This window comes from Podarcis bocagei (assembly GCF_964188305.1).
Source record: "Podarcis bocagei genome assembly, chromosome: 13".
NCBI lineage: Eukaryota > Metazoa > Chordata > Lepidosauria > Squamata > Lacertidae > Podarcis > Podarcis bocagei.
In genome coordinates, this window is record NC_138138.1 from 9,345,668 (window position 1) to 9,367,697 (window position 22,030).

General features: G+C 43.7%; 2 long non-coding RNA genes across 2 annotated transcripts in view; one reads left to right on the forward strand and one right to left on the reverse strand.

Annotated features, from left to right (window-relative positions):
- Positions 1–364: 364 nt before the first annotated feature.
- Positions 365–22,030, forward strand: part of LOC308571473 — a 351,060-nt gene continuing 329,394 nt past the window's right edge. Inside the window, exon 1 of the long non-coding RNA XR_014001470.1 lies at positions 365–608. This is a non-coding gene — a long non-coding RNA (uncharacterized lncRNA). The remainder of the gene's footprint in view (positions 609–22,030) is intronic.
- LOC308572710 lies at positions 18,272–21,402 on the reverse strand. The gene is made up of 3 exons (XR_014001845.1): positions 20,285–21,402; positions 18,616–19,776; positions 18,272–18,384 (listed from the first exon to the last, which is right to left on the reverse strand). It is a non-coding gene; the product is annotated as an uncharacterized lncRNA (long non-coding RNA).

Below are 22,030 nucleotides of genomic sequence, written 5' to 3' on the forward strand. Positions count from 1 at the left end.
TGCATTTACCAAGGGGCACCAGGGCCGGTTAGCCTTTAGCAGTTAAGTGTTGTTTAAAAAGAAAGGAGTGTTGAAGAAAGCTGGTGGTGAACTCAGTTTGGCTTTAAATAAGCTCATTTTGGGATGGGGTCAAGCATGATTTGTGAAACATTGTCAATCTCTGCTCTTTAAAGCTTGCTTTCGTATAATCTATTGATTCACAATTTTAAAATAATAATAATAATAATAATAATAATAATAATAATAATAATAATAATTATTATTATTATTATTATTATTATTATTATTATTATTATTATTTATTATTTATATCCTGCCCATCTGGCTGGGCTTCCCCAGCCACTCTTGGGCGGCTTCCAAAAAAAATATTAAAATACTGTACTACATCAAACATTAAAAGCCTCCCTAAACAGGGCCGCCTTCAGATGTCTTCTAAAAGTCTGGTAGTTGTTGTTCTCTTTGACATCTAGTGGGACGGCATTCCTCAGGGAGGGTGCCACTACCGAGAAGGCCCTCTGCCTGGTTCCCTGTAACTTGGCTTCTCGCAGTGAGGTAACCGCCAGAAGGCCCTCGGTGCTAGACCTCAGTGTCCGGGTAGAACGATGGGGGTGGAGACGCTCCTTCAGGTATACTGGACCGAGGCCGTTTAGGGCTTTAAAGGTCAGCACCAACACTTTGAATTGTGCTCAGAAACATATTGGGAGCCAATGTAGGTGTTATATGGTTGTGAATTGTTGTTGTGCAACAGTAAAGGAGGTCAGCTACGAGGCAGAAAGTTCCAGGATCAAATCTTGCCTCGGCCTCTTGCTATGGACTCTCTCTCCCCGCTGCTGAAATCTGCAATAGCATTGCTGATTGTGCTTTGGTTCCTTCTGTGATAATTGTCGGCAACAAAATCATTTCCACAAAAATAGGATGTTTGGTCTCTGTGTAAAAGGTACACAGCTAATTTTGCTAAAGACAAGTTTTTATTTTTATTTTTTTTACCAAAGGACCACATAGAGCGAGAGGCAATGAAAAGAGAATTTGCTAACACCTGGTTCCTTTGTACAGCTACAGAGGTTACTTTGTACAAAGCACTCTGATGGAGCCACCAAATTTTGAAGGTTACTTGCAAATGTAATGAGAATCATTTCCAGCAAAATGAAGTATTAAAATTTACAAGTCAGCTGTGAATCAAAGCCAATATTTTAAAACAAAAAAAATGAACATTTCAGAGTTAGATCTTTCCGTATGCAGCTGTTGCAGAGCTTTCAATATTGTTAATAGATTTTTTTCCTTGTTTACCGCTCAGATTCTAATGTATTGCACATTAAATGGAGACAACTAAGGTCAACTTCAAATGCAAAACCATAAATGTTGCAGACAAGTTCACGGAATGATAAGAAGAAGAAAATTAACCTCAAGTAAAAAGCTTGTAACAGCCTTGACCTCTGACTTCTGCTGCATACAAACTCGAGGATTTTCTTCTTTTCACTTCAGTTAATGGATTTCCCAGGGACAAACTGCAAGTGAGGCTTTTCTGGAGCAGCAGCACCATCTAGAGTTTAAGTGAAGGCCAAGAACTAGACTACAGATGAAAATATATTTCATTCACTGGTGCAATGTAAAACATCTGCTTCAAAGCATTCCTTCTGAATACAGGAGGCACAGCCTTTAGACTCTGGGACAAGTGGAACATAATAGTGTTTCCACCCAAGTGTGCAGAATAGCATTAAAGGGTAAAGGGACCCCTGACCATTAGGTCCAGTCATGGCCAACTCTGGGGTTGCGGCGCTCATCTCGCTTTATTGGCCAAGGGAGCCGGCGTACAGCTTCCGGGTCATGTGGCCAGCATGACTAAGCCGCTTCTGGCAAACCAGAGCAGCGCACAGAAACGCCGTTTACCTTCCCGCCGGAGCGGTACCTATTTATCTACTTGCACTGGCATGCTTTCGAACTGCTAGGTTGGCAGGAGCAGGGACTGAGCAACGGGAGCTCACCCCGTCGCGGGGATTCGAACCGCCGACCTTCTGATCGGCAAGTCATAGGCTTTGTGGTTTAACCCACCCGCATCCCTAGAATAGCATTAGAGTGGTAGAAATTACACGGGAAAGAATGCTACAAATATATTCAGCCTAATGTGCCCTGCCAAACTCACAGGACGCTTAAACCAGAACCTACCAAATCTCCACTTTCCAAAACAGTATGCAAACCAAAAGAAAACCATCCTTCAAAATTCACCTCTCCAAATGTGGCAGTGCAGTTCTTCATCCAAGAAACATGTAAAAAATGCATACACTGACTAGGGTAAAAGGTTCATCAAAAGGCATATAATTAGTGAAAACATACAAAACTGCATTATATTAGGGGAAATTCCTTTACATAAAAAGATTCTATTAGGCAGATGACATACAAAATGTGCTTATTAGGATGCTGACAAATTTACATAAGTATTTTTTAGAAATAAAAAAAACCCAGATACATTGCAGATTGCTGCAGAAATGTGAAGAACTAAATTTAAGACCAGAAAAACGAGAAACTGAGAAAATCAAAATTGGCATAGCCACCCATCCCTATTCGTGACTCATGTGAACTGGCCAAAAATCTTACCCACCATTTTGTATCTCATTAGAGGTGAGCTGAAAGTTCACTTTCCACTTTCACAGACTGCATATTGTTAGAAGAGAATCATATGAAAATTATGTATAGGTGGTATACCACAACAGTAAAATTGGCAAAAATGTATAAAACAGAACAAAAGAACTGTTGGAGATGTAAAGAAGGGGAAGGTACATTTTACTATATGTGGTGGGATTGCAAGTTTATTTTAAAAAATAATTGGAAATTATATACAATGAATTGAAAACAATGTTTAGAATAACAAGTGTTAAAAAACCAGAAGCTGCCGAAAGAAAAACGGACATTATTTATGTATGCAAAGAATGTTAATAGTACAAAATTAGAATGTTAATAGTACAAAACTGGAAGATCGGAGAAGTACCATCTAAAGAACAATGGCAAGAAAAGTAGACGAACTATGCAGAGTTAGCAAAATTAACAGACAAGTTGCGTGAAAAGGACAATAGTGACTTCGAAAAAGAATGGGAACTCTTTACAATATATTTACAGAAACAAGAAAAAAAATGGACTCACTGGCAGGATTTAAATAAACATTTAGAATTTTATTTACAGAGAACAAGAAATATAACAATGGGAAAACAGTATCATATATAAACAGTAGATTGTACCATTTGGTGTAACAAACCAGAAATGGAGGTTGAGGGAAGTTAACAGGGAGGGGGGAAATTGGAAAGTGAATGTTTAGTAATGATGATGGATATTTGTTGCAAGAAAGAAAATCAATAACAAATATTTATTTTTTTTAAAAAAGAGGTGAGCTGAAATTTGCTCAGATGAGAACCTTGGTGCAAATTTTGGGGAAGTGTGTTCAGAGGTAAAACAGGGGTGTAGGGTGGGAGGACAGAGGGGCCAAACTTGGATCCTAGAACAATAGGCAAGTAGGATCCTAGAATGCAACAACTGATTGGCCAGCAGGAAAAGACCAATCAGGCTCCAGGAGGGAAGCAGAATCAGCCAATCAGACGGGACTCGTTGTGTAAATAACGTATATAAAAGCCTGAGGTTTGGGGGGGGGGGGGAATCAATCACTGCTTTACAAGCTGCAATAAAGAGCATGAAATCACTACAGGACTCAGAGTACCGTATTTTTCGCCCCATAGGACACACTTTTTCCCCTCCAAAAATGAAGGGGAAATGTGTGTGCGTCCTATGGGGCGAATGCAGGCTTTCGCTGAAGCCTGGAGAGCGAGAGGCATCAGTGCGCACCGACCCCTCTCACTCTCCAGGTTTCAGGAAGCTATCCGCAAGCCTTGCAAGCCCGGCGGGAGTTCCCGCGGGCTAACAAGGCTTGCGGGCAGCAGCCTGCAGCCCCGGCGAGTGTCCGCAAGCCTTGCACGCCTGGCAGGAGGTCCCGCCGAGCGCGCGAGGCTTGGGGTGGAAGCCTGTCGCCCGAAGCACGGGGAGCCCTCCGGAGGGTGCCCCATGCTTCGGGCAGGTGTGCGCAAGGCTTGGGGCGGCAGCCGCGGCAGGGGGGGGGTAATTTTTTTTTTATTCATTTCCCCCCCCAAAAAAAAAAACGAGGTGCGTCCTATGGGCCGGTGCGCCTTATAGGATGAAAAATACGGTATATTTCAGCACAGCATTGTATGCACATTAACTATATCTTTCTCTCAGGCTGCCCCCTTCTCTGTTCTCCATCCAGGCAAGCAAGAAGCATTATCAGAATTCAAGTTTACTAGTGGCACAGCAATAAAACTGCTAGCACATTTGCAAAGCTAAGCAGGGTCTGGTATGGTTTCAAATTGGATGGGGAGCCACGTGTTGAGGCTCCTGCACTGTAAGGGGTTGGTCGACATGACCCTCAGGGTCCCCTCCAACTCTATGATTCTATGAGGATGCATTCTGGACGGGCAAAATCACATGACAAAGCAGAGCCAGTAAGGAGTGTGGGAAGAACCCCAACTGCCAAATAGAAAGATTTGTAAGGCTGCATGTGGGTCCTGATGTACGGCAACCCACAAGGGTTGGACCCTCTGGTTTTGCTGGCTCCGTGGGATTGCATAAACAGGAGGAGGAACAACCATCTGAAAGACCACAGTCATGTCACACATCACAAACCACATAGGTCCAGAGAGGCTAAGGCACGCATTTCTGAGCTTCCTAGAAGGCAGAATATAAGCAGACCAATATGTACCTCTAATTATCATGCCTGCATATAATTTAGTTAAAAGCTTGACAACGTTCCTGAGATAATCTGTTTGTAACCCTGCGGGAGAGAATTCTCTTAGCATGGAAATGTTACCCTATGACATTTTGCAGCTCAGTGCCAGCAGTTAACCATTGCAAGAAACAGAGGAATGACTGTGGTCACACTGGGGCCATTCTCATAAGCTCCGTGGTTCCCTTATCTACTAAATGCAGAAGGTAACTTTCTACATGTTTTCTGTCCCTTCTTTTCAACCCTGTTCAAACGAAAGCTCCGAAGAGAGAAAACCACCAGCAGAAGAAAAAGGGAACTGGAGGGGCATAATGAACACTGCTAAGAGAAAGACAAGTGGAAATAGTTGAGAGCTCAAAACTTTGAGAGAGAGAAAGAGGATGCATATTCTGTGCATGAATATATCTACTATGTTCAAAGCAGCTTTAGTTCCAGGTAGTTCAAGCCCTACGTGTTGATAGGTTTGCCTTTGGAGAATGTAAACAATCATTGACACATGAGAAGTACAGTTTTTTTGCCTGACTTTTTGCGATTGTATTCTTTGTGACTTTAAAAAGTTCTTTTTAGAAGAAGAAGAAGAGTTTGGATTTGATATCCTGCTTTATCACTACCCTAAGGAGTCTCAAAGCGGCTAAAATTCTCCCTTCCCTTCCTCCCCCACAACAAACACTCTGTGAGGTGAGTGGGGCTGAGAGACTTCAAAGAAGTGTGACTGGCCCAAGGTCACCCAGCAGCTGCATGTGGAGGAGCGGGGAAGCGAACCCAGTTCCCCAGATTACGAGACTACCGCTCTTAACCACTACACCACACTGGCTCTCTTAAATGTTGTGTTTTGAAGTGTTGTAACCTCCACTGGGACCTTAGGGTGCAGGGGAAGGTAATAAAATAAGAAGAAGATTGTACAGTACTTTAAGAAAATGCCAAATGTGTGATCGTATGAAAAGGTTGGGACCTGCAGGAAGCAAAATGTAGTGAGAGTTTTATCCTAACCTTTTAGGGGACACGGGTGGTGCTGTGGTCTAAACCACTGAGCCTCTTGGGCTTGCCAATCAGAAGGCCGGCGGTTCGAATTCCTGCAACAGAGTGAGCTCCCAGTGCTCTGTCCCGGCTCCAGCCAACCTAGCAGTTTGAAAGCACACCAGTGCAAGTAGATAAATAGGTACCACTGTGATGGGAAGGTAAACACCATTTCTGTGTGCTCTCACTTCCGTCATGGTGTTCCATTGCACCAGAAACGGTAAATGATAGTATGGGAAATTGGCACTATCCCTAAGAATCACCAAGCTTATCAATGGAGGAAATCTCTAAAGTATTATAAAGACATATCTTTCCATGGCCCAACAGATCAGACCCTGATTTTATTTGTTTGAATTCCCATTTTAAATACTTTTTATGCTACTGTTTTACTGTTTTGTTGTTGTTGTATTTTTTGCTTTAATGATCTTGTTTCTATGTTACACACTACTTGGAGATTTTTTTTAAAAAATTAAGAAGTTTATAAATGCTTTTAAATAGATTTAAATAAATAAATATGCGGCCTAAATGCAACAGAAAACTCTTTTGGCTCTTAGTGTTTAGGTAAAGTTTGTGACGTGTTTTTTACAGCTGCGTTCAGAATTCCTTGTCTGTCTGTGTTAGCACTGTGTTGTGTTGTGAATACACTGCACACAGTCCAGTACTGTATTATCATAGGCAATCAGCTCCACAATTATGTTTTTTCTGACATTATTATTTATCGTTTCCAACTGCTTAAGCAGCCACCAGCCAGCAAGCGATACAACAACCTAGTTGCGTGGTACACAATTTTATTCTCTTCTCATTGCAGAAAAATACAGTGGTACCTCGGTATACGAACAGCCCTGTTTATGAACTATTCCGTTTATGAACTCCACAAAGCTGGAAGTAGTGTTCCGGTTTGCAAACTTTACCTCAGTCTACAAGCGGAAGCTGAAGGGTGGAAGGGCACCGGCAGCGGAAGGCCTCATTAGGGAAAGCGTGCCTCGGTTTAAGAATGGATTTGGTTTAAGAACGGACTTCAGGAACGGATTAAATTCGTAAACCGAGGTACCACTGTACTACTATTATTGCCACCCAAACATTGTGGGCATATTAGCCAGCCTTCTGACTCCAGTATGATGTAAAAATTGGGGTTTGGCTTTTGCTGCCCAACTCCCCATGGGACTCCCGTAAGTCCATGATCGGTCAGAGAAGAATGTATGGTGGTAGGATCCAGTGGAAAGCAAGGCAGATCTTTATTTTTCTGCTGCAACAGATTTCCCTTCCCTCCTTCCAAGGAGCGATACATATATACATCATAGGGGGCGTCTACAACAAAAATCCTGTTTGCCAGGATACCTGATAATGGTCGCTAGTTGCATTACCTGGGCAGCTTGGCCATTCTTTAATACTTTAGTTCCTGAATGCAGGTCACAGGCTCACCCTATTTATATGCAAATAGGCCCTTAGGACAGGATTTGTAAGTGAAAAGACAATGGGAAGGCTTTCCCCATTTGCCTCTCTTACTGCAGAGGAATATTTGAGGTCACTGGGAGACTCCAAATGGCTTCAGGATTGCTCTCCTGTATATTATTTCAGACACATGGTTTACATATTTAGATAGGTGTGTATTTATGAATAGTTACTCTATATTTGATAGGGATGCGGGTGGCGCTGTGGGTTAAACCACAGAGCCTAGGACTTGCTGATCAGAAGGTCGGCGGTTCGAATCCCCGCGACGGGGTGAGCTCCCGTTGCTCGAGCCCAGCTCCTGCTCACCTAGCAGTTCGAAAGCACGTCAAAGTGAAAGTAGATAAATAGGTACCAGTCCAGCGGGAAGGTAAACAGCGTTTCCGTGTGCTGCTCTGGTTCGCCAGAAGCGGCTTAGTCATGCAGGCCACATGACCCAGAAGCTGTATGCCGGCTCCCTCGGCCAATAAAGCGAGATGAGCGCCGCAACCCCAGAATCGGCCACAACTGGACCTAATGGTCAGGGGTCCCTTTACCTTTATTCTATATTTGAGACCTTAACTTTCTTATAAAATGAATTGCTCTTTGGAGCCAGATTCAGTGGAAGCCAACACAGGAAATCCCACTACTGCAATGGAACACTTCCCCATCTCCTTCCCAGGGATGGCGTCCACGCCTCTCCGAATCTGCTCTAGAGGGTCAGGAGAACTCCCATAACAATTCACAGGGGGAGGAGATGGGAGAAAGGGCTTCTGCTTTGCAGATGGACCTTAACACAGATGAAAAAACTGTGTTAGCCTGTTGTTCAGTTCCACCCATTATTACCAACTGCCAACCACAAATAGTAAGCATTAGTCTGCTTGAGGTCGACTGGGGTTAGGTAATTCCATTTTTTTATTAGCCAGCCAACCATACATTGTGGTCAGTCTTCTGTCATAGTTGTTGTTGCTATTTGAGATTGCTAACCACAGGTAAGAGTGTGTGTGTGCGCGCGTGCGCACATCTATATATTTCCATACCTCTATCTCTCTATTTATTTATTTATTTGGAACACTTTTATACTGCATATCAACAGAGTCATCTGGGCAGTTTACAAAAGTTGTGAATGGATAAAATGCCAAGCCACAATCAAATAACATCAGGATGCATTAAAACATATCCATACAGCTAAACGTAATAATTAAAACAGTCATAAAAGCAGGTGGAATAAAATTACAAGATAATGAAATAATAATCATAGGAAGCTTTTTTTTAAAAAAAAAAAGAATGAGTAAGATATATTTCATAATGGAACACACGGTACATGTTTATACCAAACATATCAAATAATCATGAATGTTGCCAAATAAGCTCATATTAAGTAGGAATGTGCTATTAATTATTTATATTAAATATTAGTATTTTGCCCTCACTGCTGCTGACAATCTACCCTCCATATGACAGGGCCTCTTCGATGACTCCAATTAATAGCTTACTTTTTCTCTTTGCTGACAATCTGCCTCTCAAAAAAAATAGAAAATATCAGTCTCATACTATACCTTACCCAGTCATGCAAAATGGTTTGCTCAGGATAAAGAAAATATTCACTGGCACAGCTAGTGTTCAGACTCTTAACAAGCAGTTAAATACAATATACACCTGCATTGTATTTGATTGATTCAGTCATCACATGATTACATGGTTAAAGGTGCAGCATCACTTTTTTGTTACAACCAAACATCAGTATACATGTTAACTCATACATAGCATCCCAGATCGAATTCAGTATTCAAACCCTTTGGATATAAGGTTCCTAATTGAAATATTAATTTATACTCCTTTTGTAACAAGGCTCTTCGTATATCTACAGTTCTAAAAGGTTGTTTTTAAAGGTCCACAAGATAAAAAAAAACTCAGATCATTCTCTGTATGGGCTGGTGTATCCAGCCTTGGCCAGCATCTTGACATTCCATGATTTGACCTTCCTTGAGTCCCCCCCCCCCCCATTCTAGTGGCACTGCACATATGGAGCCATCTCCTCAAGAATACCAGGGTGTGCTTCTGGTCAGACAATCAAGTGGTAGTAAGAATCATCGTCAAGCAGTCGGTGAAATCAGAAAAGGGTGATCATCATACAAAGGCTCTTTGTATTAGAATGTGAAATATACTCGGAGTCGAGAGTGGATTTCATGCTCTTTATTCAGCTCATAGTGGTGAGGAGGAATGAAAGTCCCCCCCCCCCCCAAGTATCTGCTTTATATACATTATTTACACAATGGGCTGCACGTGATTGGCTAATTCCGGGATTCACCTGGAGGCCAATCAGTTTGCGGATTCACTTCCACCTGGAGCTGGATTGGGTGGCTCCTGTGGACCGATCAGACTGCTGCATTCTGGATCCTATTGTTCTAGGACCAATCAGACTGCTGCATTCTGGATCCTATTGTTCTAGGACCAATCAGACTGCTGCATTCTGGATCCTATTGTTCTAGGACCAATCAGACTGCTGCATTTTGGATCCTATTCAACTCAGTACATAACAGAATGCCTCAAAGGTAACATTTCCTTCTTGGCGAGTTTCATCCCAGGCCTCAATAACGAAACTGCAGATGCCTTGCCTCATTTTCAGATGGAGCGTTTTCACTACTTGGCTCCCGAGGCCCCCGAGCTGCCAGAGACTTTCCCGGAGGAACTGTGGGAAACTGGACAAGAGAAGTGACGCAGGGAGTATTGAGAGCACTTGCACCCTCTACAGTGTGGGCTTACATGAGAGCTTGGTCATCTTTTGAGGGGTTGAGGGCCGGATTTGGCTCATGCCATAGGCTAGGGTCAGCTAGGGGATCCGATGTGCTAAAATACCTGGTTTATTTCAAACAAAAAGGCATGGCCCTTAAGACCATGAGCCTTCACAAGGCAGCTATCTCTTACTTTAGCTACTGCTAAAGTATACAGATGTCCCAATGGGAGAATTTGTGGAAGGTAAATTGGAGGTTTACTGCCTGTTACTCTATAAAGGAAAATATGCAAAAAATGCTATACCGGTGGTACCTGACGCCGCATAAACTCTCTAAGATGTATAAAAACACACCAGATGTTTGTTGGAGATGCGGGAAAACAGGAGGCCCCATGATTCACATATGGTGGACCTGCTGGAAGGTCAAAGAGTTCTGGAATGACATCTACTCAGAACTAAAGATAATGCTAAAGGTAAATGTAATGTGTATGAGTTACTCCTGCTTAAACTGCCGCCTTTCTAGGCTTTATTGCCTTGGTTAAACCGTTCTGACTGCACAGCCCATCTCCGCGTGGCTGCCTCAGTCGCTAGCAGAATCTGTCTGTGGGCGTTTCTTAAACCTTTTCCAGCATAGAAGCTGTCTGACTCCCAGTCGCCTCCTCCTCTCACTGCGCGGGAGTCTTCTGCGCAGGGAGGGCGTGGGTAGTGGAGGACCTGTGCTCTCCTCACTGATCTCCAGAGAAGAATCCCGGAGCTCTCCCTCCGCTTCCCCCATTTGCCCCCCTTTATCCCTGGTGTTGCGCTGATTTCCTTCCTCCTCTACCGAGCTGTTTCTCCCCCTGCTGCTGGGTCCTTCGCCTGCAGAATCTGGGAGCCTCCCCTTCGCCTCTCGCTCTGATGTCAGTTCCCTGACAGTAAATTTCGCTAAAAAACCCCAGAAACATTTCTTTTGAGTATTGTGGGTACAGATATCCCCTAGGGTTTAAGAATTTTTTTTTTTCTGTACGCAACCGCAGCAGTGAGGGTGCTTATTGTGAATATTGGAAAAATGACAGACTTCCTACTAGAGATGGTTACTCAAACTTACAGAATATGCAGAATTAGCCTCTCTTTCTGAAAGAACCAGAGACAATCGCAGACAGGAGTTCGTTCTAGAATGGGATACCGTATTTTTCGCTCTATCAGACGCACCTTTTCCCTCCTAAAAAGTAAGGGGAAATGTGTGTGCATCTTATGGAGCGAATGCAGGCTGCGCAGCTATCCTAGAAGCCAGAACAGCAAGAGGGATTGCTGCGCAGCGCTCCCTCTTGCTGTTCTAGCTTCTGGCTTAGCCCTTCTGTCCCTTCCCCCACCTCCCGGAAAAGCCCCCAAGAGCCGTGGTCCCATTAAAGAGCCGTGTGGAGCGTGTGTGTGGCTCTTGGGGGCTTTTCCCCAAGAAGGGAGAAGGACAACCCATCAATGACAGGCTGCCCTTCTCCCTCCTCGGGGAAAAGCTTGCAAGCACTGCACACACGCTCCTCGCAGCTTGTGGGATGCATCCCAGGCTCTGCTCAGCGCTCCCTTTAAAGAATTTTTTCCCTTGCATTCCCCCTCTAAAAACTAGGTGCGTCTTATGGTCAGGTGAGTCTTGACTCAACTGTTTAACTGACTCTCACTCACATCAAACTAGCCCAACCCACAGACTTATCCTCCCTCTCCGCCCTCGCTTGGCCAGGTCCTTTTGCATAGGCTAGCCCAGGAATTCTTCTGCAGCTTGTATTTCTCCCTTCACATCCCAAATAATCCCAAATTCGTACCATTTATTAATTTCCAGGGTTTGGGATGTCCCCCGCAAATCTATAACAATATTGTGTAATTGAGGAATTCCCAAGGGAATGTCAAGCAGGGAGGGAGGGGGGAAGAGAGAGAGTGCAATTCTGGGGGGGAGAGAAGATTGGAGGAGAGTTTGAAAGGGAGTTTGAATGTTGGGGAGGAGGCAGTTGAGAGTCGGTTGAGAGTGGTGGGTTCTGGAGGGGGGCACTTGGTGGGGTACCTGAAGCTGGGCTGGACAGCTATTCAGCTTAGGATCAATAGTCCAGTCGCCATCGCCCAGGGCATGTGGTCGTTTCCTGCCAAGAGAAGAGGGCTCTGCTAGCTGCCCAGGAACAGAATTTCCCCTATTTAGGAGGGCCATGGAGCTAAGGCTTGGCTTGTGCTGCTAAGGCCCAGATCCTCACACCACCCCCTCCAGTTACCTGGAAAGCTGCTTTACAGACCTGGGCTATACCTGATTATCGTCTTCCCAAGCAACTTAAAAATGTAATGTGGTGGACAACGAAAGATGTTTAAAGACTCTCTCAAGGCAGATCTAAAAGAAATGTTGTGTAAGCAATCAGGAAATGCTGGCCTGCGAACACTCCAATTAGAGAACAGCCTTTACCAATGGTGTCATGGACTTTGAAGATACTCGAACTCAGGACAAAAGGGAGAAACAAACTAGGAGGAAGCATGTTTGGCAAACCCTCACTGTGATCAACTCCCACCTGGAAATCTATATCCCCACTGTGGAAGGACATGTGGATTCAGAATTTGTTTCCACAGTCCATTATGAACTCACTGTTAAGATCGTGTTCATGGAAGACAATCTTACTTGGCTACGTGTGATTGCCAAAGAAGAAGGTGATAGAAATTGGGGGGCTATGGCCTTTTTTTATGGACATGGACTTAATGGAAATTCCTCATGGGAAGATGCCTTGCCTGTCCATGCTCTCCCAATGTCCGGTTGGTCCAACACTTCCAACCGTGTTGTGCTCCCCAAAGGGCGGCACCCATCCGGCAGGTGGAGGGCACCTTGGGGGGGGGGGATAGTGTCATGGGGCAGGAATCAGCTTCACCTGCTGAACAGCAGCCTGAAGGGGGAGAAGGGGAGTGACTTCCCCTGCAGCTTCATTCTCTTGAAGCGTGGCCCTGTGGAGGAAGAAGGACTTGGTATCCTCCTGGCAGACGTGGGGAATGGATGCCCAGTGCCCCTGCCCTGACATTGCTCCCCAAGAAAGCTTGGCCCACCCACTTCAAGACAAGAGCATCTGCTTTCTGCTCTCATGCAGGAAGGTTCTTCTCCCATTCTCTCTCTTCTTTTTTTTAATAAGTTTTTATTGTTAAAATAGTTCATCATTAATACACATATACAAGCATGCAAACAAACATTTCATACAATCCTTAAAAGTGTTCAAACATACTTACACTCAATCCCACAAATAATTGCTTTACCCATCACCATCCACCAACCCTTCACCCCACCTTTGTGTTTGACTTCCAATCTACTCAATTACAATTTCTTTCCACTTCTATTACTTTCTTTCACACACCTTTAGCCTAATTTCATACTTCTTTTTCTATTACACATTGTTATCCATCTTATTTGATATTTCAGCATTTTGAAACGGAACTTGTTTATTCTAATAGGAGTTCTGATTTTTCGATATGATTTTGCAAGTATCTTTTAAACGCCTTCCAGTCCCTATCTATCTTTTCTTTTGAAATCCTTCCAATTTCTTCCATTGTTTTGGATATATTGTAATACTCCAATAATTTGGCAAGCCACTCTGTTTTTGTTGGTATTATACCATTTTTCCAGTTTTTCACAATCAATAGCCTTGCTGCTACTGTTGCGTATAAATATGAGGTCTTATCTTCTTCCTTTAGGCTTCCTGGTACTATTCCCAATAGAAAACCTTCTGGTGTTTTCCTAAATGGGTATCTAAACATTTTTTTCATTTCATTATATATTATTTCCCAAAATTGTTTGATGTTTAAACAATTCCACCATATATGTATCATAGTACCTTTTCCCGTGTTGCATCGCCAGCAGACATCGCTGCAATTTTTATTCATTTTTGCTATTTTTTCAGGTGTTAAATACCATCTATGTTGCTTTTTAAGGTAATTTTCTTTCTTTTTTTTCCATAAATTTTTATTCATATTTGCATATATATACAGGAAAAACATAAACAAAAAAATCCACCACATACCTTATACAAATTATATCCACTTCACAAATCATAAATAAAATACATAACTGAGTTAGTCTCAACTGATCCTTGGACTTCCCTCCACTCCTTTGGTAAGTATCGAATAAATTATATAGTTGCGTACTTTTTAACTCTTTTATATAGGCCTTTCCCGCTGTTACAACCCCGCCAGTGTCACCTGAACTTTAGATTCCATATACACTAAATATTTCTTCCAATTGTCATGAAATTTCTGTTCATCTTGGTCCCTTAATCTTCCTGATATTCTATCAAGCTCAGCATAATTTATCATTTTAACCTGCCACTCACTTACGTTAGGTATTACTTCTGATTTCCAATTTTGTGCTAACATAATTCTTGCAGCTGTCGTGGCATATAGAAACAAGGTCTTATCTTCTTTTTTAATTTCTTTACCGACCATTCCTAACAAAAAAGCTTCTGGCTTTTTGGGAAATGTATATTTCAATATTTTTTTAAGTTCATTATAGACCAATTCCCAAAAGCCTCTCACTTTGCAGCACGACCACCACATATGGTAGAGGTCACCTTCTACCTCTCTACATTTCCAGCATCTTTTATCCTTCAACTTATAAATCTTCGCTAATTTCACTGGTGTATGGTACCACCTGTAGATCATTTTCCACAGGTTTTCCTTTAGTGCCGTGCATGCCGTAAATCTCATATTCTTATTCCATAGTTCCAACCACCTCTCAAAGTCGATGTTATATCCAATGTCTATCGCCCACTTAGTCATAGCCTCCTTCACCTCCTCATCTTTTGTATACCACTCCAGCAAAATATCGTACATCCTTGACAGTGTTTTGTTCTTACCTTCTATAACTTCTACATTAAATTTAGATTTTTTATCTTCAAATCCTACTTTCTTTTTGTCTTCTTTTAACAGGTCATTTACTTGGTGGTATTGCAACCACCCAGTAAATAAATTTTTGATCTCTTCATATGGTCTAAGTTTAATCCCTTGATCTGTCTTCCAAGTTAGTTCTTCATAGGTGGCATTCTTCCCTTCCATATTTTTTTTTTATATAGTTAACACCTCTATTGGTGAAATCCACCAAGGTGTCTTCCTTTCCAATATATTTTTATTTATTTCCCATACTTGGAATAGTGGTCCCCTAAAAATTTGATTTAGAAAGCCTCTATGAACTTTCACCTTTTCGTACCACAGGTACGAGTGCCACCCATACCTGTTATCGAAACCTTCCAAGTCGAAGATGTCCCTATTTTCCAATCTTATCCAATCCTTCAGCCACACTAAACACGCAGCTTCATAATATAAACTTAGATCCGGTAGAGCGAATCCCCCTCTTTCTTTTTTGTCCACCAATATTTTCATTTTTATTCGTGGTCTTTTGCCTTGCCAGATGTATCTCGCTAAGGCTCTTTGCCACTCTTTACACTGCTTTAAACCTTTTAGTACCGGAATGGTTTGGAACAAAAATAACATTCTGGGGAGGACGTTCATTTTGATAACCGCTATCCTCCCCAGAAAAGATAGCCTCAATCTCTCCCAGATTTCAAGATCTTTCTTAATATTCTTCCAAGTGACTTCATAATTATCCTTATATAGGTTGATATTTTTCGCTGATATCCACACTCCAAGGTATTTCACTTTCTTTGCTGTCATAATTCCCGTCTTTTGTTCTAGTTCTACAATATCTTCCTTAGCTAGATTTTTAGTCAACATTTTTGTCTTATTTTTATTAATCTTGAGGCCTGACACCTCTCCAAACTCTTCAAATTTTTGCAAGGCTTCTTTCATACTATTTTTCGGATCTTCTAAAGTTAATACAATATCATCCGTGAAAGCTTTTATCTTATGTTCTTTAGTCCCTACCTTAATCCCTTTCACTTCCGCTGCCTCTCTCAGTCTCTTAGTAAGTACTTCAAGTACTATTATAAATAACAGAGGAGACAGGGGGCAGCCTTGTCTAGTCCCTTTAGATATGTCGAAAAATTCTGATGTCGAGTTATTTATTATTAGCTTAGCTTTTTGTTCATTATAGATAGCTTCTATACCTTTTCTAAATCTTTCACCCAGCCCCCTCGTTTTTAGATTTTCTATCAGGAAGCACCAAGAAACGTTATCGAAGGCCTTTTCGGCGTCAATGAAAATCAAAGCGGCTTGTTTATCTATTCTGGTTTCCAAATATTCAATGATATCTATCACATTTCTTACGTTGTCCTTCAATTGTCTCCCTGGAAGGAAGCCCGTTTGATCTTTATGGATTCTGTTATTTAGTACTTTTTTAAATCTTTCTGCCATTACATCCGCAAACAATTTATAGTCGTTATTTAATAACGAAATCGGCCTATAGTTTTTCACCTCTAAAGCATCCACATCTTTTTTGGGAATTAGTGTAATATAGGCTTCCTTCCAGGTGTTCGGGGTCTTCCCTTCTTTTAAAATATTGTTCATCACTTCACATAGGGTTGGGCTTATTTGATCACTTAATACTTTATAATATTTGGCTGACAGACCATCTGGCCCCGGTGCTTTGCCAATTTTCATCTTTGATATTGCCTTTCTTACCTCCTCCTCTGTAATCAGCTGATTTAATAATTCTTTTTCTTCAGTTGATATCTGTTGTAAATGATGTTCTTTCAGATAGCATTCTATATCATGGCCTGACTCCTTATCTCTTTTATATAGATCCTTATAGTATTTCTGAAACAACCTTTTTATTTCATTTGGGTCTTCCACTATCTTGTCTCCATCCCTTATCTTACAAATCATATTTTGTTTTTTCCTTTCTCTTAGTTGCCAGGCCAAATATTTTCCTATTTTATTAGCAGATTCAAAACTCTTCTGTTTCAACATTTTAACTTTCCCCTCAATCTCCTGGTTTACTATCATAGAAAATTGGGCTTGTAATAACTTTATATTTTGTTTTATAGTCTCATCACCTGGCTTAGTAGTTAATTGTCTTTCATTCTCCATTAGCTGTACCAAGATCTCCTCCTTCTTTTTCTCTTTTTCTTTTCTTTGATGACTGTTTTTCTGAATTAGAAAGCCCCTCATGACGGCTTTCCCTGCATCCCAAACCGTTGCTAAAGCTGTCCCTTTATTTAAATTCCACTTAAAGTACTCTTCAATTGTTTCTTTTGCCTTAATCACTATCTTTTGATCATTAAATAGAGATTCGTTCATTCTCCATCTAAGTACTCTAGTCTCTTTACCCTTTAACTCTAAATATACTGGGTTATGATCAGATATAGTCTGTGGGAGAATTTCAGATTTGATTAAATTCTGTATCAATTCCTTAGTGATCCAAATACCATCTATTCTCCCCCAACTCTGGTTAGGATTTGAGAAGAAAGTATATTGTTTTACAGTAGGGTTTTTGAATCTCCACGCGTCAATTAGTCCCATATTATCAACCAAATCAAAAAATGTCTGCGGTAACTTGCCTTCCTTAGTTTCTTGTTTTCTTGTTGATCTATCCAGGTTCAGTGACACCACCCCATTAAAGTCACCCATCACTATCATTTTTTGATCCATCCACTCTGTTAACTTATTACCTAATTCAGAGAAATTTAAGGTAATTTTCTTTCAGTATATAACACATAGTGAATTTCATATCTTCTTTCCACAAATTTTCCCATTGTTCAAACACAATATTTTCCCCAATATCTTGCGCCCATTTAATCATTGATGCTTTAACCAATTCATCCTTTGTTTCCCACTCTAAAATCAGATTATACAATTTAGATATATTTTTTGATTTTCCTTGTATTAAGTATTCATCGAATTTTGATATTTCTTTTTCAAATCCTAACTTTTTGTCTTTCGCTAATCTATACTTAATTTGAATATATTGGAACCAATCACTAATATGAGCTTTAATTTCTGTGTAATCCTTTAATTCCAATTCTCCGTTTTCTTCCTTTAATACAGTTTTATAGGTAGCCCAATTTTCTTTCATATTTAATTTTTTCACTGCGACAATTTCTGTTGGCGATGCCCACCAGGGAGTTTTCGGTTCTAGGAGTCTTTTATATTTCTCCCATATTTTATATATAGATTTTCTGATTATATGCCCTAGGAAGGCTTTATGTACTCTCACTTTTTCATCTATTAGATAGGCACGCCATCAAAATCTCGTCTCTACTCCCTCTAAATCCAATACATCCGAGTCATCTAATTTGATCCATTCCTTTAGCCAAGTCAGACCCACCGCATCGTGATATAACTCCATATCTGGGAGACCAAATCCTCCTCTCTCCTTCTTATCTATCATTATTTTGTGTTTTATTCTTGGCTTTTTCCCTGGTCAGGGTTCTTTTCCCATTCTCTGTTGACACTCAACTTGGAGGGTATTCTCCCAGCCCTTCCTCTTTCCTGTTCTTTTTATGGGAGGCTTTGGCAGCAGCCACAGCGGTGCAGACAGGAGATCCTGGAAGAAAGAAGGGATCTTTGAAGCAGGAGAGAACTCAACACTAAGGGCTGCTTTGAGGGAAGAATCACTGGACGTGTGAATGGGCTGTCACAGGCCATGACAGTTTTATTGATTTATTATGCTGTAAACCGCTTTGAGATTTTTATTACAAATATAAAGCGGTATAGAAATTTAAATAAATAAATAAATAAATATGTGGGAAATGGATTCCCCAAGGAATTTACATACCACAATTTCCAGGGATATTTGTTTCTTATGGCACCATGGCTGAGCCCTTTCTGCCTGAGAACCTGTGAGGCAGAAAGGAAAATAAAAACAGAGGAAGTAACCAACCAGTAATTCACTACAGAAAATATCATCTGGGGACCACAGCTGAGGACCTGCCAAGCTGTCAACATCTGTGGACAAGGCAAGCCAGGGAGCCAAACTGGGCCGGGAAGGAGCCATGCCCGTACGGAGAAGGGGCAGTGGGGACGCGCCGCGAGGGACGTCAGCCGGGAACCGCCGGGATGTCATCCAGCTTTTCATCCCAGGAGCCGGAGCTGGAGCCTCGTCCCTGGAGGCGTGGCGCTGTGGAGGAAAGGGGACATCCTATGAGAATGGGCTGTGAGGGGCCAAAAACTACTGACAGAACGTCAACTCAGACGCACTTTCACCCACCCCAGCCCCATTTGGCACATGTGGGGAATGGATTCCCCATGGAATTAACATACCACATCTTCCATGGCCATCACCCCTTTGTCCATTTGGGCCCTGCGGTACAGTAGCCTCTTAGGACCTGGGAGACAGAAAGGAAACTACACATCACCACTGGCGGCCAATGATCGCTGCTCCTGCCTGGGTGCCTGACCCCTGGCTTGGAAGGAGGGGGGCGAGGGGATGGTGCAATACCGGCCTGCAACACCCCAACCCAGCCCTGTTTCACACAGGTCAGGGCCGCAACCTTCCTGCACATGTGGGGAATGGATTCCCCATGGAATTAACATACCACAATTTCAAATGTTTGGTTCATTCTTTGTGCCACAGCAGCCTCCTTCTTGCCCCGGCACCATAGCAGCCTCTTAGGACCTAGTAAAGGAAAAGAAAAACAGAGGAAGAAGTTACAGGTGTCCGGGAATCCCAAAGTCTAAACTCAGAAACCCCAGCTTATGTCTCGCAGGAGGACTCAGGATCCAGCCTCGACCTCAACCTTTCTCTCTTCCTTCCCTGTGTCATATTAAAGATTGTAAGCCCCTTGGGGCAGGAACATTTTTTTACCTGCAGTTGGTAAGATGACAGGGAAACACTTCCCCTGCTACACAAGGTGACAACATACTTCCGGATTTTGCTGGGTTTCCCAGCACCGCTGGGCTGCTGCTGGGCTGCTGGAGGTTTTCCCAAACCACGGCCCTGCGAAGGAAGAAGGACATTGTACTCTCTAGGGGACGGGGGTCCCGTGGGCCATCCCCAATGATTTCCTTCAGGGGCACATCGCCCTCAATATTTTCTCCCCTGCCAGTCTGCCTTCCTCCTTCCTCACTCTTCCACATCCCTCCTTCTCCTGTTTGGCACAGAGCAGCCCGGCAGCAGCCCATGGGCAGGCAAGCCAGTGGAGGCAGGGCCTTCCTGCGGTGGAGACATAGGGCCCCCGGGGGGAGCAGCAGCCCCAAACTTCTGTAGGGACAGCCTGAGTGCTGGCGAGGGTGTCTGGCCAGCTGACCCAGGGAAGGAGGGGGACAGAACAAACACCCCTGCCATGCTGCCCATGCCCACGTCACCGCTGGCTGCCAACCAGCGCTGCTCCTGCCTGGGCACATAATGGCCAGACCCCTGGCTTGGAAGGAGGGGGGTGAGGGGCTGGGGAGAGACAGGCCTGCTCCCCCCCCACTCCAGCACTCAATTGGCATTTCCCCCCTACCTGAACTCTGAGCCTTTTCACACTTTGCCTCTCTACGGGGGTCTTTGTCCTTCCCCCTGTCCCAGTACCTCTGGGGTGAGAGGCCTTTGTCTGGGCTCCAGTCCGTCCCATGATGCAGCGGCTCCCAGGCTGAACCTTCTCCTCCCTGCAAAGGAAACGGAGACATCAGCAGGCGCCTGGCTCCCAGCCACGCTAGCCCCAGTCTGGGGCAGGAGGGTGGGACCTGGGAAGAGGCATTTCCTCCTACCTGATCTTATCAGCTGCCCCAACCTGTACTCCTCCGTACGGGCGTCTGGGCTCCGTCCCGACTGGTCTGGCACAGAGGCAGCAGCCAAAGTCTCCTCCAGCTCCAGAATAACTCTGGAGGTGATTTTGATGGGTGGAAATCTTGGCTGCTACTTCTGCGCCAAGTAGGGCCGGGAAGGAGCCATACAGGCAAGGAGAACGGATGGAGGGGGAGGCAGGCGAGGATCAGGGGCCGGGAACCGCAGTGATGGTCTGTTGTTCTTCATCCTGGGAGTAGGCGCTGGAGCCTCATCCCTGGAGGTGTGGCCCTGTGGAGGAAGCAGGACATCATGTGAGAATGGGCCTCTGATGGGCCAAAAACTATGGAAGGACCCCTTTGTTCCCTCTGTCCCAGTACCTGAGGGCCATTACATCTCTCCAAGGATTTGACCAGAAGAAAGTATATGTTGGGGAAAGGCTCCCTCCCTGCAAAGAAAACGGAGACATCAGCAGGCTCCTAGCTCCCAGCCACGCTAGCCCAGTCTGGGGCAGGAGGGGGGGGGGACCTGGGAAGGGGCATTTCCTCCTACCTGATCTTATCAGCTGTGCCACCCTGTCCTCCTCCGTACGGGCGTCTGAGCTCCGTCCCGACCGGCCTAGCACAGAAGCAGAAACCAAAGTCTCCTCCCTCTCTGAAATAACTTGTGAGGCTGTTTTAATGGAAGGAAACTTTGGGTGTTGCTTCTGCGCCAAACAGGGCCGGGAAGGAGCCATGCCCACATGGAGAAGGGGCAGTGGGGAAGAGGTGTGAGGGATGTCAGTCGGGAACCGCCATTGATGTTCTCTCGCCCTTCATCCCGGGAGCTGGAGATGGCATCTCATCCCTGGAGCCTGGCCTTGTGGAAGAAGCAGGATACAGTATGGGCTCTCATGTGAATGGGCTCTCACTGCCTGCAGATTCCCCAATTATTGCATCGCCACACCATGCTGCTGGGCAAACTCACAGAGCATGAAATTGCTGGTGGCTCCTGAGGTTTAATGTTCACAGTTGTACTCTGTGTCCATCTGGGAACTGTAGCGTCACACGCGAGTTGAGACCAGGAATAGCCAGTGGTGGTAGAGGCGCAGTGTTGTCCCAGAGGATACATATGGGAAATGCCAGGGAACCCAGAAGTCTAAACTGACAGATTAGTTCTTTCAGCAGGACTCAGGGACCACCCTGGACCCTCAGCCTTTCGCTGTTGCCTCCTTGCCTCAAATTAAAGAGTTTAAGGAACCTCTTTTTAAAGGGTCACACGCAGTGATGGTGCAGAGAAATAATGCAAAATAAATCTCACTACGTTTCTGCCCCGTGTAAGCTAAAGCCTGCTAGAGACCTTTCCCTTGAAATGATAGACTGTGCACCCACCACACCTTTGGGGCTCAGCCCCACTTCCCCTTGGGTCGTGTCCCCAGCAAGCTCAGGTGTGTTAACAGATTTGCCCTTTGCTAGACGGGCCAGCCTGGTTTGCAAAAGTCAGC